This window comes from Triturus cristatus, chromosome 5_2 (genome assembly GCF_964204655.1).
Source record: "Triturus cristatus chromosome 5_2, aTriCri1.1, whole genome shotgun sequence".
Lineage (NCBI taxonomy): Eukaryota > Metazoa > Chordata > Amphibia > Caudata > Salamandridae > Triturus > Triturus cristatus.
The window spans coordinates 633,057,572-633,071,045 of record NC_140588.1 but is presented as its reverse complement, the minus strand read 5'-3'; the positions used below and the strand labels follow the sequence as shown (position 1 = coordinate 633,071,045).

The following is a 13,474-nucleotide window of genomic DNA, read 5'->3' as shown; positions in this document are numbered from 1 at the left end:
TAGTAAAGTGAACACAGCCACTGTGGTGCATTTTCAAATCCAGAGTTTAAGCTTCACCAGACCAAGTACTGTTGAAATATACTGGCTAATTTTAAGGATGACATGTGATTCCTACACCTTGTAATTCTTATTGTATTATGGAACATTTCCTATTGACTGGTTTACATACATATGATTCATTGTCTCTGTATAATGCGTGTGTGATGCAAAGTGCTATAACACCATATCAGTAGTGCTATAAAACAAATGAAATGGATGTGAGAGAAGGGCTATGGAGAGATACGAGGCACTGTTAGAGGGTGGTAGTGAGTGAATCCGTGGAGAAAGAGGTAATTGTGGGAGGAATCAACAAGTATTGTCACATCCGCCGGTACCCATGCTAAAGCTGGCCTAACTGAACACAAAGGCTCAGATTTACTGTACAGCACACACACAAACTTGGAAAAGATTTAAGATGTGGCTAGGAATAGTATTTTTCACTGGAAGGGTACCCTTCCCTACCAAAGATGCTGTGCTGCCGCGCAGTAAAATCAGTGCCATTGACTAAAAGAGCAGGTTTAGTGTGAGGGATTTGCCAGAGCCAGGTCTCGACTACGCCAACGAATCAGTTTAGATTAAGTGAAAAGAATCTTAAGTTCTTAGGGGCAGATCTACAAGAAACTAACGCAGCGTGGTGTCACAAGTCATTTTGCTGCACCAGGCTGCGTTAGTTTAGAAGCACAGGAATGCGACATATTTACAACAATATGTCGCATCTCTGTGCTTCCCCCTGCGCTGGTACACAAACTGTTGCCATGCGCCGGCGCAGACACCCTTGCACCATGGTGCAAGGATGCCTGCATCGTGGAGAGATTGAGGTGATTTGCTCTTCCAATGTGTGCTGTAGAATGCAGCACGCATTGAAAGAGGAAATAAACAAGAAGAAATTAAAACAATTCTCGTTGCTTCTTGCTATGCCACCCCTAGGGTGGCGTAGCATTCTGACCCATTTCCAGATTTACGATTTCTGGTAAATCTAGTAATGCTTTAGTGGACATGGGTGTTGCGTGGGAACACCCACAGCAACACCCATGTCACTCCCCTAACACACAAAGTGTTGCGTGAACAGGGGCAATATTACAAGCACAGGTTAAGTCACGCAGTATGACTTTACCTGTTCTTGTAAATATCACTTAGCAGGCTGCGCCACCAGTGCACAGATGAAAGTCCCATTATTTCCAAACTATGAATGTTTTTTATTGCAAAACAAAGGAATGAGGGATGCATTTTCCTTGCCTGCTTTGGGACCCAAGGAAATATTGTACCCCATTGAGCTTGGACAGCCTTCTTGTGAGTAATCAACTGAGCATGTACATCAAAGTCGATGGATTAGTCATGGAAACCTTGAACACTCATTCTACGGAATTATTTGTTATGGACGAAGCAATTAACAATTGTATATGTGAATGTTGTTCTTTAATCTTATAAAAAAAGGTCTCAATACCCTGTCCGGTAAAGGAGTTGATCTTAGCAAGAGCCTAAAAGAGCCCATCAAAATGTGAGTATGCGTGCATGTATTTACACATTTTTTTCAGCTGATGTTGTCCAAGTCCCACTTTATTATTAAAAAACCAATACTACATCAGCTCGAATACACTGCAAAACAAATCTATAATTAGTACATAATTACTTGACTCAATATTTGTTTCATGCCTGTTTCTTAGACATCTGGAAAATATTGAAAAACATTCTTAGCATGGACTGCCTCTCAGACGTATTTTAAAGCTTTCCCTTTTTTCCCCGTTATTTCCTTGTTTGTCAACACAGAACCATTTTGACAGCTTTATTTGTTGAAGTCTTCTGGGAACCTCTCCAAGTTCCACATTCGAGTTTGATTCCAAGCCGCGAAAGTTGACAGAATAATGATTTATTCACATTTTGCACAAGTGGTTAAGGCTATCCCCAAGAGTTGTGAGGTGCCAGACTCAATGATAAGCTTTCGACTCAATACTTCAGCCGGGTTGTTTTTCCACAGCATTTACACATTACAGGTCTATAAATAATCCGTTCTATAGCAAGGCAGCCCTTTCGCTTCTTGCGCATATTGATGAAAGAATATCAGGTTCAGAACCTTTGATGCTGTGCAGGATATATGACACACATATATATAATATGCTTATCATATTGAGCGTATGTGTGATTGTTTTACAGTTCAGATTCCTTCTGAAAAGTGTTTACTAAAAACAGTTATATAATTTATGGTATGAAGCCCAAGGGCGTTTGCACAGCGTCTACAGCCTAGCACATTTAGGCGACCCAGTCCATTTGTTTCCCCCTCACCCTCTTTATTAATATGATGCAGTGGAAGAGGCCATTTACAACGATTTGAAGAAATATACAACTTCTCTGCATTCGCATTCTCAAAGTAAGGTTGTATTAACAAAAAGAACCAGCACAATGCAGAAGGTGCATTAGAGGGAACAAACAGTGGTCCTTTGATTCACGCTCTGCGCCCCCTGGTGTCCAGAGTTGTCGCACAGTGTAACCTGTGTCTAAATACCGGCTCTGCAGCTAGTACACTTTTAATGGTTTCCAGACAGTGCCATCTTTAGCGCTGGTGGTACCCCGTGCAACAATCTTTGCTGGCGCCCCCCACGACCTCCTGCCGCGTATTCCCTCACTACCACCCTCCAACAGTGCTCTTCATCTCTCCATAGCCCCTCTCTCACACGAATTTCATTGCCTTTATAGCACTACTCATATTATTTAGGGTGCCTAAGCACTTTACATCACACACACATAATGCAGAGACATGAATCATATCTGAGTACACCATTTCATTGTAATTGTTACACAAAACATTGACGAATACATTGTGTAGGAATCCCATGTTCCATAGCTGTTTGATGACAGTTCATTGGTCACTGTGCAATGTCAGGATTTTTACTTCTGAATATGGGTGGGTGGTAAACTCCACTTCACTCATAGATTTTGCGTGTTTTGACACTGTGTGCTCGGCTTGGAGTGCAAAGTTTGGCAAAAAATCCACCATCTGTTGCATGACGGAGTTTACCGGCACTCAACCCTATGGTAGCGTCCAGCCAGTCTGCCTACATGCCATGCCACCACAGATGACAGCGTACTGTGGTCCAACAGAAGCAGAATGCGCTTCACTTGCAACGGGGCTATATATTCTGCAGCAATGGGGCGGTGACTTCCAGTGCAGGGGCAGTGGCAAGTTCTTTGTAGGATAAGTGTGCCATGTTTTTCTGGGTAATAATACCGGGGCTCACTGAGATCCACCTATAACCATCTCTCAGTCCATCAGTTTGGAGCCTTGCCTAGCTCCAACAGCAGCAGAGCCTGCAGCCGTGCCTGTCTCTGGACATGGGCCTCCTCATGATTGTGCTTGAGCTCTGCATAGTGCTGCTGTCACTGCCGGTGCACCTTCTCGACCACCTAGGATTGTGGCAACCACTGAGTAAGGAGCTCTACCTGTATGCCACGACCAGGGTGTGTATAGGATACAACCAGGCAATGCAAACCTGCAAGAAGAAGCTGTTCAGGAACTTGCTTGTATTTGTGGGCCCAACAGGGCAACTCAAGGTGCAGGAGATTGGATGCGGGACTGGAGCAAATTTCCAGTTTTATTTACAGGGAACAATAGTCACCTGCACGGACTCAAACCCTAACTTCTAGCAGTTCCTGAAAAAGAACCAAGCTAGAAATGATCCCTTGCACTACGAGCGCTACATGGTGGAATCTGGGGAAATGTTAGCTGGAGTGGAGGATGCCTCAGTGGATGTGGTCGTCTCCACCATTGTGTTGTGCTCAGTGAAGAGTATTGAGGAGGTTCTGTAGAAAATCTAGGGGCCTATGCATCAACAATGCCATTTGCGATTCCTTATTAGCGAAAAATAAGGAATCGCTAATAAGGAATAGCAAAAGGCTATGCATGTAGGAATCGCTATTCAAATAGCGATTCCTTAATATTCCTTATTACCGAATCGGTAATACCGAATCGGTAATAAGGAATACCTACCCATTCATTCCTATGGGCTTGGAGGCCCATAGGAATGAATGTAAAGCCAGTCTGTATTAGCGATTCGGTATTACCGAATCGCTAATAGCGGGAGCACTTTCAAGGGTGCCAGGGTGTCAAAAGGACACCCTGTTGTACCCCTGAAAATGATATGTGCACATATGTTGCACACACACATGCTCTAAGGGCATGTGTGTGCGCAACATGAAACTTTGAAAAATGCACAAAAGTGCATTTTTCAAAGTTTTTGCAAATTACCATGCAGTTCATCTTCATGGTAATTTGCTCCCCCTATTAGCGAAATCGCTAATTTTTTAACTTTGATGCATTGCATTTAAGGAATCTCACTTTGGGATTCCTTAAATGCAATCGCTATTTAAGGAATCGGTATTTAAGGAATCCCTATTTAAAGAATCGCTATTTAAGGATTCCTTAAATAGCGATTTCTGCTTTTGGGTTGATGCATTGGGATTGGGTATTTTTTACTTAATACCGGGAGCTATTACCGAATCGGTATTTTACCGACTGGATTTTGGGTTGATGCATGAGGCTGCTAGAGAATTAATTCCTTAGACCTGTGAGTAGACTTTTTTATTTCCACTTTATGAGAACGTATGAAGGTCTAAAAATGTAATGTGCAATGAGAACTGGTTGTATGACACCATATAGAGCTAGTTAACGTGCCCCCTCATCATTGCCTGTTTTGTCTTGACTCTTGTTTCCTGTTGACCTCAGCATGAGAGATCTCTCAATGCTGAACGCTCTCACCGACTCAGACTATCTTTGGGGTATGGCATCCATTTTCCTGGAGCCATGGTCTTTGGGAATTTGTGCTTATAAACGTGCAGTGCCAATGCTATAATTTAAACTTCATGCCTGAGACAGGCAGTGTTGGGGTCTCCTTCTGTACTTTAAGGAGCAGCACATGTTATTTCACCCTTCTAACACCCAGTGCCGCACCTACTATAACTCAGGAGGCTTTTCCTTCGGCAGGTATTCAATCACATTTTGCACTTGCTGTAACCTGAACCTCCCTGAACCAACCTAATGGCTAGAGCTGGCACTAGATGCAAAGAACCACAACAGAGCAGCAGGAAACACAGGATGTGAGCCACAGGTTTGGTCTCCTGCACTCTGAAAAAGTTCCCGATACAAGCCACACTGCACATGGTTCATGTGATGTATTGAGTGGAGGTGCAGCGTGTGTCCAGTTCAAACCAGTCTGTCCTGCACCCCCTCTGCCAGATGCACGGTGCAAGTTTTCCCCATATGTTCACCTGCAAGTTCCAAACTTCCTGATCACTGGAATGGCACTGTTTTGACCAGCCTAGTGCTTCCATTCGCTAGTGTCAAAAGTAACCCTTTCAGTGCTCATGACGGAATGGTTCCCTCATGAGCACATGCTCAGAGAATTCCTCTGCTGCAGGCAGAAGAGGGATTTCCCATTTTTTTTTGTGCATGTGGAGGTGGGGAAGCGCTCCCCCAACCTCCCCAGGCCTATTTTTAGATTTTGTTGAAATGACGATCGCGCACATGGCGCTCTATCATCATTGAAACAAAAACGAAACTGAAAATTAGTTTCAGTTTAAGTGTTTCAGTGCTTGTAGGGCTATCTCAGCCCCCCGAGCACCGAAACACTTGGGAGAGGTATCGTTGGAAATGGGAGAATATCCCCTATCCAATGGTACCTTTTGCTAGTGGATCCCTGCTTGGGGATCATCCCCTAGCACCAGGGAGGGGGGAGCGGCCCCTTGGGCAAGGGCCTTTGCTCCCCCAATGTTTTTTTAGCCACATTCAGTCTTTCTGCTCCCCCCCCCCGGAGGGTAGATGGGGCCGTAGCCCCCAATCTGCCCCCCGGGGGGCAGGAAGCCCACTAGAAGCCAGGGATTTGTTTAATTACTGTAAAATAGTGGTGGGGGCTGCTCAATATGGGCATGCCATAGCCCCCATCCCCCATGCCCAATTAGAGTCTTTATGTCCCCCTGGGGGGCAGATGGGGGTGGTAGCCCCCAATCTGCCCCCTGGGGGGTAGAAAGCCCACTAGAAACCAGTGATTTTGTTTTTATTGACATTGGGGTAGGGGCTGCCCAAAAAAGGGCATGGCAATGCCCCCCAGGGAAATCACAGTCTTTCTGCTCCCCCCCCAGGGGGCAGATGGGGTAGCAGCCCCCAATCTCCCCCCGGGGGGGCAGAAAGGTCACTAGAAACCAGGGATTCTTTTTTTTATTGACGTTGGGGTGGGGGCTGCCCAAAAAGGGCATGGCAATGTTCCCCCTGAGAAATGTCAGTCTTTCTGCCCCCCTTGGGGGGCAGATGGGGGCAGTAGCCCACAATCTGCACCCCCGGGAGGGCAAGAAGCCAACTAGACTCCAGAGATTTTTTTGCACCATTTTTTTTAGGGTGGGGGCTGCCCGAAACGGGCACGCCAATGCCCCCACACCCCATCACAATTTCAGCCTTCCTGCCCCCCTGGGGGGGAGATGGGGGCATAAGCCCCCAATCTGCCCCCCAGGGGGGGGATAAATCCCAGTAGATGCCAGGGATTTTTTGGGCATATTTTAATTAGGGTGGGGACATTGGCATGCCCGTTTTGGGCAGCTCCCACCCTAATTAAAATTTGCCCCCCAAAAAAACCCTATCGTCTAGTGGACTTTCAGCCCACCCTGGGGGGCAGATACGGGCATTAGCCCCCAATCTGCCACACCAGGGGGGGGGCAAAAAGCCCTCTAGATGCCAGGGTTTTTTTGGGGGGCAAATGTGAATTAGAGTGGGGCAGCCCAAAACGGGCATGCCCATGCCCCCACCCCCTCCCCCGCAAATATTGTAGCCTTCCTGCCCCCCCCCGGGGAGCAGATGGGGCAGTAGCCCCCAATCTGCCCCCCCGGGGGTGCAAAAAGCCCACTAGACGCCAGGGATGTTTTTGGGAACATTTTTATTAGGGTGGGGGCATTGGCATGCCCGTTTTTGGCAACACCCACTCTAATAAAAATTTTCTCAAAAAAATCCCTTGCATTTAGTAGGCTTTCTGCACCCCCCTGAGGGGGCATATGGGAGAAAATTAGCTCCCCAATCTGCACCCCGGGGGGCAAAAAGCCCACTAGTCGCCACAGATTTTTTGGGGGCAAATTTGAATTAGGTGGGGGCTGCCCAAAACAGGCATGCCCATGCCCCCACTCCCTCACTTGCAAAAATTACAGCCTTCCTGCTCCCTCTGGGGGCAGATGGGGGAATTAGCCCCCAATCTACACCCCCATGGGGGGCAAAATGCCCAGTAGACACCATTGATTACGCTGGCAAAGTGCCGAGCTGTAGTTTTTTAACCCTATCTCTGCCGGCACCTAGGGAAAGCTACCAAACCCACACATTTCTGAAAACTAGACACCCAGCGGATCCAGGGAGGTTTGGCTTGCGTGGATCCCACAACGTTTCCTTACCCAGAATCCCCTGCAAACCTCAATTTTAGCTGAAAAAAAATCACTTTCTTCACCCGTTTTTATGTGGGAAAGTTGTGGCATCACCGGGCTGACACAAATTTCCTACCACCCAGTGTTCCCCCGGTCTCCTGATAAAAATGTTGCCTCACTCATGTGGGAGGTCCAAGTACCCGCCACAGGCAGGGGCCCAAAACGTATTGAGGCGACATCAAAATTGCCTATCACCAAACACCCTGGTTTTGCAATGGCGGTCGCCTCGGTTTTTGGCCCCGTGCTCAGCGGCCATCTAGGGAAACCTACCAAACCCATGCATTTCTGAAAACTAGACACCCGAGGGATCCCAGGGAGGTATGTCTTGCGTGCATCCCCCAACGTTTCCTTACCCAGAATCCCCTGCCAACCTCAATTTTAGATGAAAAAATCACTTTTTCACATGTTTTTGTGTGGGAAAGTTGTGGCATCACCGGGCTGACACAAATGACCTACCACCCAGCGTTCCCCCTGGTCTCCTGATAAAAATGGTGCCTCACTCGTGTGGGAGGCCCAAGTACCCGCAACAGACAGGGGCCCAAAACGTATTGAGGCGACATCAAAATTGCCTATCACCAAACAACCTGGTTTTGCAAGGCGGTCGCCTAGGTTTTTGGCCCTGTGCTCGTCAGCCAACTAAGGAAAGCTACCAAACTCACACATTCCTGATAAATAGACTCCCGGGGGATTCCAGGGAGGTATGGCTTGCATGGATCCCCCAACGTTTCCTTACCCAGAATTCCCTGCAAACCTCAATTTTTTCACACATTTTTGCTTGGGAAAGTTGTGGCATCACCGGGCTGACACAAATTTCCTACCACCCAGTGTTCCCCTGGGTCTCCCGATGAAAATGGTGCCTCACTTGTGTGGGAGACCCAAGTACCCGCGACAGGCAGGGGCCCAAAACATATTGAAGCAACATCAAAATTGCCTATCACCAAACAACCTGGTTTTGCAAGGGGGGGTCACCTGGGTTTCTGGCCCCGTGCTCGGCGGCCATCTAGGGAAACCTACCAAACCCGCACATTTCTGAAATCTAGACACTCAGGGGATTCCAGAGAGGTATGACTTGCGTGGATCCCCCAACGTTCCCTTACACAGAATCCCCTGCAAACGTCAATTTTAGCTGAAAAAATCTCTTTTTTCACACATTTCTGTGGGGGAAAGTTGTGGCATCACCGGGCTGACACAAATTTCGTACCACCCAGCGTTCCCCAGGGTCTCCCAATGAAAATGGTGCCTCACTCGTGTGGGAGGCCAAAGTGCAAAACATTTTGTGATTGGCAATTTTGATGTTGCCTCACTACGTTTTGTGCCCTTGCCTGTCGCGGGTAGTTGGGCCTCCCACACGTGTGAGGCACCATTTTTATCGGGAGACCCAGGGGAACACTGGGTGGTAGGAAATTTGTGTCAGCCCAGTGATGCCACAACTTTCCCAAACAAAAATGTGTGAAAAATGTGATTATTTCAGCTAAAATTGAAGTTTATAGGGGATTCTGGGTAAGGAAACTTTGGGGTATCCACGCAAGCCATACTTTCCTGAAAGCCCCAGGGTGTCTAGTTTTCAGAAATGTGTGGGTTTGGTATGTTTTCCTAGATGGACGCCGAGCACGGGGCCAAAACCCAGGTGACCCCCCTTGCAAAACCAGGTTGTTTGGTGATAGGTAATTTTGATTTCGCCTCAATACGTTTTGGGCCCTTGCCTGTCACGGGTACTTGGGCCTCCCACACGAGTGAGGCACCGTTTTTATTGGGAATTTGTGTCAGCCCGATGATGTCACAACTTTCCCATACTAAAATGTGTGAAAAAAGTGATTTATTTCAGCTAAAATTGAGGTTTGCAGGGGATTCTGGGTAAGGAAACCTTGTGGGATCCACGCAAGCCATACCTCCCTGAAAGCCCCCTGGCGTCTAGTTTTCAGAAATGTGTGGGTTTGGTAGGTTTCCCTAGATGGCCGCCGAGCACGGGGCCAAAAACCCAGGAGACCCCACTTTCAAAACCAGGTTTTTTTGTGATAGGCAATTTTGATGTTGCCTCACTACGTTTGGTGCCCTTGCCTGTCGCGGGTACTAGGGCCTCCCACATGAGTGAGGCCCCATTTTTATCGTGAGACCCAGGGAAACGCTGGGTGGTAGGAAATGTGTGTCATCCCAGTGATGCCACAACTTTCCCACACAAAACTGTGCGAAAAAAGTGGATTTTTCAGCTAAAATTGAGGGGCCCGATTCACAGAACTAACTTAAGACAAAATCCTAAACTTACTACCATTTTGGTATTCACAGAAAGCACTTACTCAATTTGGTATTCACAGAAAGCACTTACTCATTTTGGTATTCACAGAAGTTAGTAGTCCTCACTTTAGGACTCCTAAATGCCTTCTGTGAATACCGAAAGTCTTAAACTGAGGATTTTTCTCAGTTTAGGAGTAGTAAAGTTAGGACTCCTAACTTTAGGACTCCTAAATGCCTTCTGTGAATACCGAAAGACTTAAAATTTGGATTTTTCTCAGTTTAGGAGTAGTAAAGATAGGACTCCTAACTTTAGGACTCCTAAATGCCTTCTGTGAATACCGAAAGTCTTAAAGTTAGGATTGTTCTCAGTTTAGGAGTAGTACAGTTAGGACTCCTAACTTTAGGACTCCTAAACTGAGAAAAATCCTAACTTTAAGACTTTTGGTATTTACAGAAGGCATTTGGGAGTCCTAAAGTGTGAATACCGAAATGAGTAAGTGCCTTCTTTGAATACTAAAATGAGTAAGTGCCTTCTGTGATTGTAGTAAGTTTAGGATTTTGTCTTAAGTTAGTTCTGTGAATCGGGCCCGAGGTTTGCAGGGGATTCTGGGTAAGGAAACGTTGGGTGATCCACGCAAGCCATATCTCCCTGGAATACCCTCGGTGTCTAGTTTTCAGAAATGTGTGGGTTTGGTAGGTTTCCCTAGGTGCCGGCAGAGCTAAGGTTCAAGAATTACAGCAAGGCACTTTGCCAAAAAAGGGTCATTTTTCATTGCGAAATTGAGGTGTGTCCACGTTGCGTTTTGCGCCGTTTCCTGTCACGGGCACTAGGCCGACCCACACAAGTGAGGTACAATTTTTCTCTGAAGACTTTTGGGAACGCGGGGTGGGTGGAAATTTGTGGATCCATGCGGATTCCAGAACTTTCCACCACAGAAATGTGTTTTTTTTGACAACTTTTTAGGTTTGCAAGGGATTCTGGGTAACGGAACCTGGTGGGAGGCAGTCGAGTCACCCCATTCTGGATTCTCCTGGGTGTCTAGTTTTCAAAAATATATAGGTTTGCTAGGTTTCCATAGGTGCCGGCAGAGCTATGGTTAAAAAACTACAGCTCGGCACTTTGCCAAAAAAGGGTCATTTCTCACGGCGAAATTTAGGTGTGTCCACGTTGCCTTCTGTGCCGTTTCCTGTCGCGGGCACTAGGCCGACCCACACAAGCGAGTTACCATTTTTTCTTGGAAGACTTTGGGGAACGCGGGGTGTGTAGAAATTTGTGGATCCACGGAGATTCCAGAACTTTCCACTACAGAAATGTGGGGAAAATTTGTTTTTTTTTACAATCTTTTAGGTTTGCAAAGGATTCTGGGTAACAGAACCTGGTGGGAGGCAGTCAAGTCACCCCATCCTAGATTTCCCTGGGTGTCTAGTTTTCAAAGATGTATAGGTTTGTTAGGCTTCCCCAGGTGCCGGCAGAGCTATGGTTCAAAAACCATAGCTAGGCACTTTGCCCAAAAAGGGTCATTTTTCACTGCGAAACTGAGGTGTGTCCATGTTGCGTTTTGCGCCGTTTCCTGTCGCGGGCACTAGGCCAACCCACACAAGTGAGGTACCATTTTTCTCAGAAGAGTTGGAGGAACGCGGAGTGGGTGGAAATTTGTGGATCCACGCAGATTCCAGAACTTTCCACCACAGAAATATGGGGAAAATGTGTTTTTTTTATAAGGTTTTAGGTTTGCAAGGGATTCTGGGAAACAGAACCTGGTGGGAGGCAGTCAAGTCACCCCATCCTGGATTCCCCTGGGTGTCTAGTTTTCAAAAATGTATAGGTTTGCTAGATTTCCCTAGGTGCCGGCAGAGCTAGGGTTAAAAAATCCAGCTAGGCACTTTGCAAAAAAAGGTAATTTTTCATTGTGAAAATGTGATGTGCTCACGTTGGGTTTTGAGCCATTTCCTGTTGTGGGCACTATGCCTACCCACACCAGTGAGGTACCATTTTTATTGGGAGACTTAGGGTAATTCAGTTTGTAAAGCAACTCTTATTACCTATTGACTTTCGATGCATTTATGCCTTCCAAATGAAAGACTATGGTGCCGATTACGATCCGGCAAAAACCGGGTACGAACCGTCGGACGGAGCATATTCTCCGTCCGACGCGTACCCGGCCGTCAAAATTTACAAACATGGAATTACGATTCGCACGGGAACACCATTTCCGTACGAATCGTAAAAAAGCCCGACCGAACAAAATAAACCTACAAATGCCATCCGGGAAAGCGCCGACCTGACGTCGGGACGCTCGCAGCCTGCCATTCACGAACCAGGAATTACGATTCGCACCGACGTCATCCCGCACGGTGAATATTTTCCGGCTGCCAAAAATTGCCGGGAAATCAGGACGACGCGAACAAGGACCACCAGTACGCGATGGACAGACAGGACGACGCGAACAAGGAGGACCAGTACGCGACAGGACAACGCGAACAAGGAGTACCAGTACGCGACGGACAGACAGGACGACGCGAACAAGGAGGACCCGTACGCGATGGACAGACATGGACCCGAACCTACGTGTCATCCCGGCCCTCATAGCAGTCGACCTCCTCTACAGGTTCGGACGCAGACGCCGCAGAAGGTCAGAACAACTAAGGGAGGGGGAAAGTGGGGTGGGGTGGGGGTGGCAGGACCAGGGCAGGCCACAAACCCCCCACCAAAGTCACACAGCACACATGCCCAGGACATACCTGACTCCCATGCCCTGGTCACTACGAGGGGGTGGGGGCGTGTCCAGCCAAGCCAGCGACCGCCACAACGGAAGTCCGTCACGACGCGAACCGGCAACACAACCAGACAGGTACGTCCCGTACCCACGCCTGAAGAGTGTGGGTACGAGTCGTACCACGCCCACACCCACGTCACCCCAACAATGGCGGGACGGATCGTACCCACGTGGCAAAGGCCTGGGTACGGCCCGCACAAGCATCACATAGCGTGGGGACGGATATGTACGGACCCTACCCCCACCCCATATGCATGGAGCGTACCCCCACCCCAACAGTGTAAGTACGACCCGTACCCCCACCCGTGTACGTATGCAGCGTACCCCCACCCCAACAGAGTAAGTACGACCCGTACCCACACCCGCGTACGTATGGAGCGTACCCCCACCCCAACAGAGTAAGTACGACCCGTACCCACACCCGCGTACGTATGGAGCGTACCCCCACCCCAACAGTGTAAGTACGACCCGTACCCCCACCCGCGTATGTATGCAGTGTACCCCCACCCCAACAGTGTAAGTACGACCCGTACCCACACCCGCGTACGTATGGAGCGTACCCCCACCCCAACAGTGTAAGTACGACCCGTACCCACACCCGCGTACGTATGGAGTGTACCCCCACCCCAACAGTGTAAGTACGACCCGTACCCACACCCGCGTACGTATGGAGCGTACCCCCACCCCAACAGTGTAAGTACGACCCGTACCCCCACCCGCGTACGTATGCAGCGTACCCCCACCCCAACAGTGTAAGTACGACCCGTACCCACACCCGTGTACGTATGGAGCGTACCCCCACCCCAACAGTGTAAGTACGACACGTACCCACACCCGCGTACATATGGAGTGTACCCCCACCCCAACAGTGTAAGTACGACCCGTACCCACACCCACGTACGTATGGAGCGTACCCCCACCCCAACAGTGTAAGTACGACCCGTACCCACACCCGCGTACGTATGGAGCGTACCCCCACC

The 13,474-nt window shown here is 48.2% G+C and overlaps 1 pseudogene; it reads left to right on the top strand.

Moving 5' to 3' along the window:
* Positions 1 to 3,366: 3,366 nt before the first annotated feature.
* LOC146829107 (thiol S-methyltransferase TMT1B pseudogene) lies at positions 3,367 to 3,840 on the top strand (annotated as a pseudogene).
* The last annotated feature ends 9,634 nt before the right edge of the window (positions 3,841 to 13,474 follow it).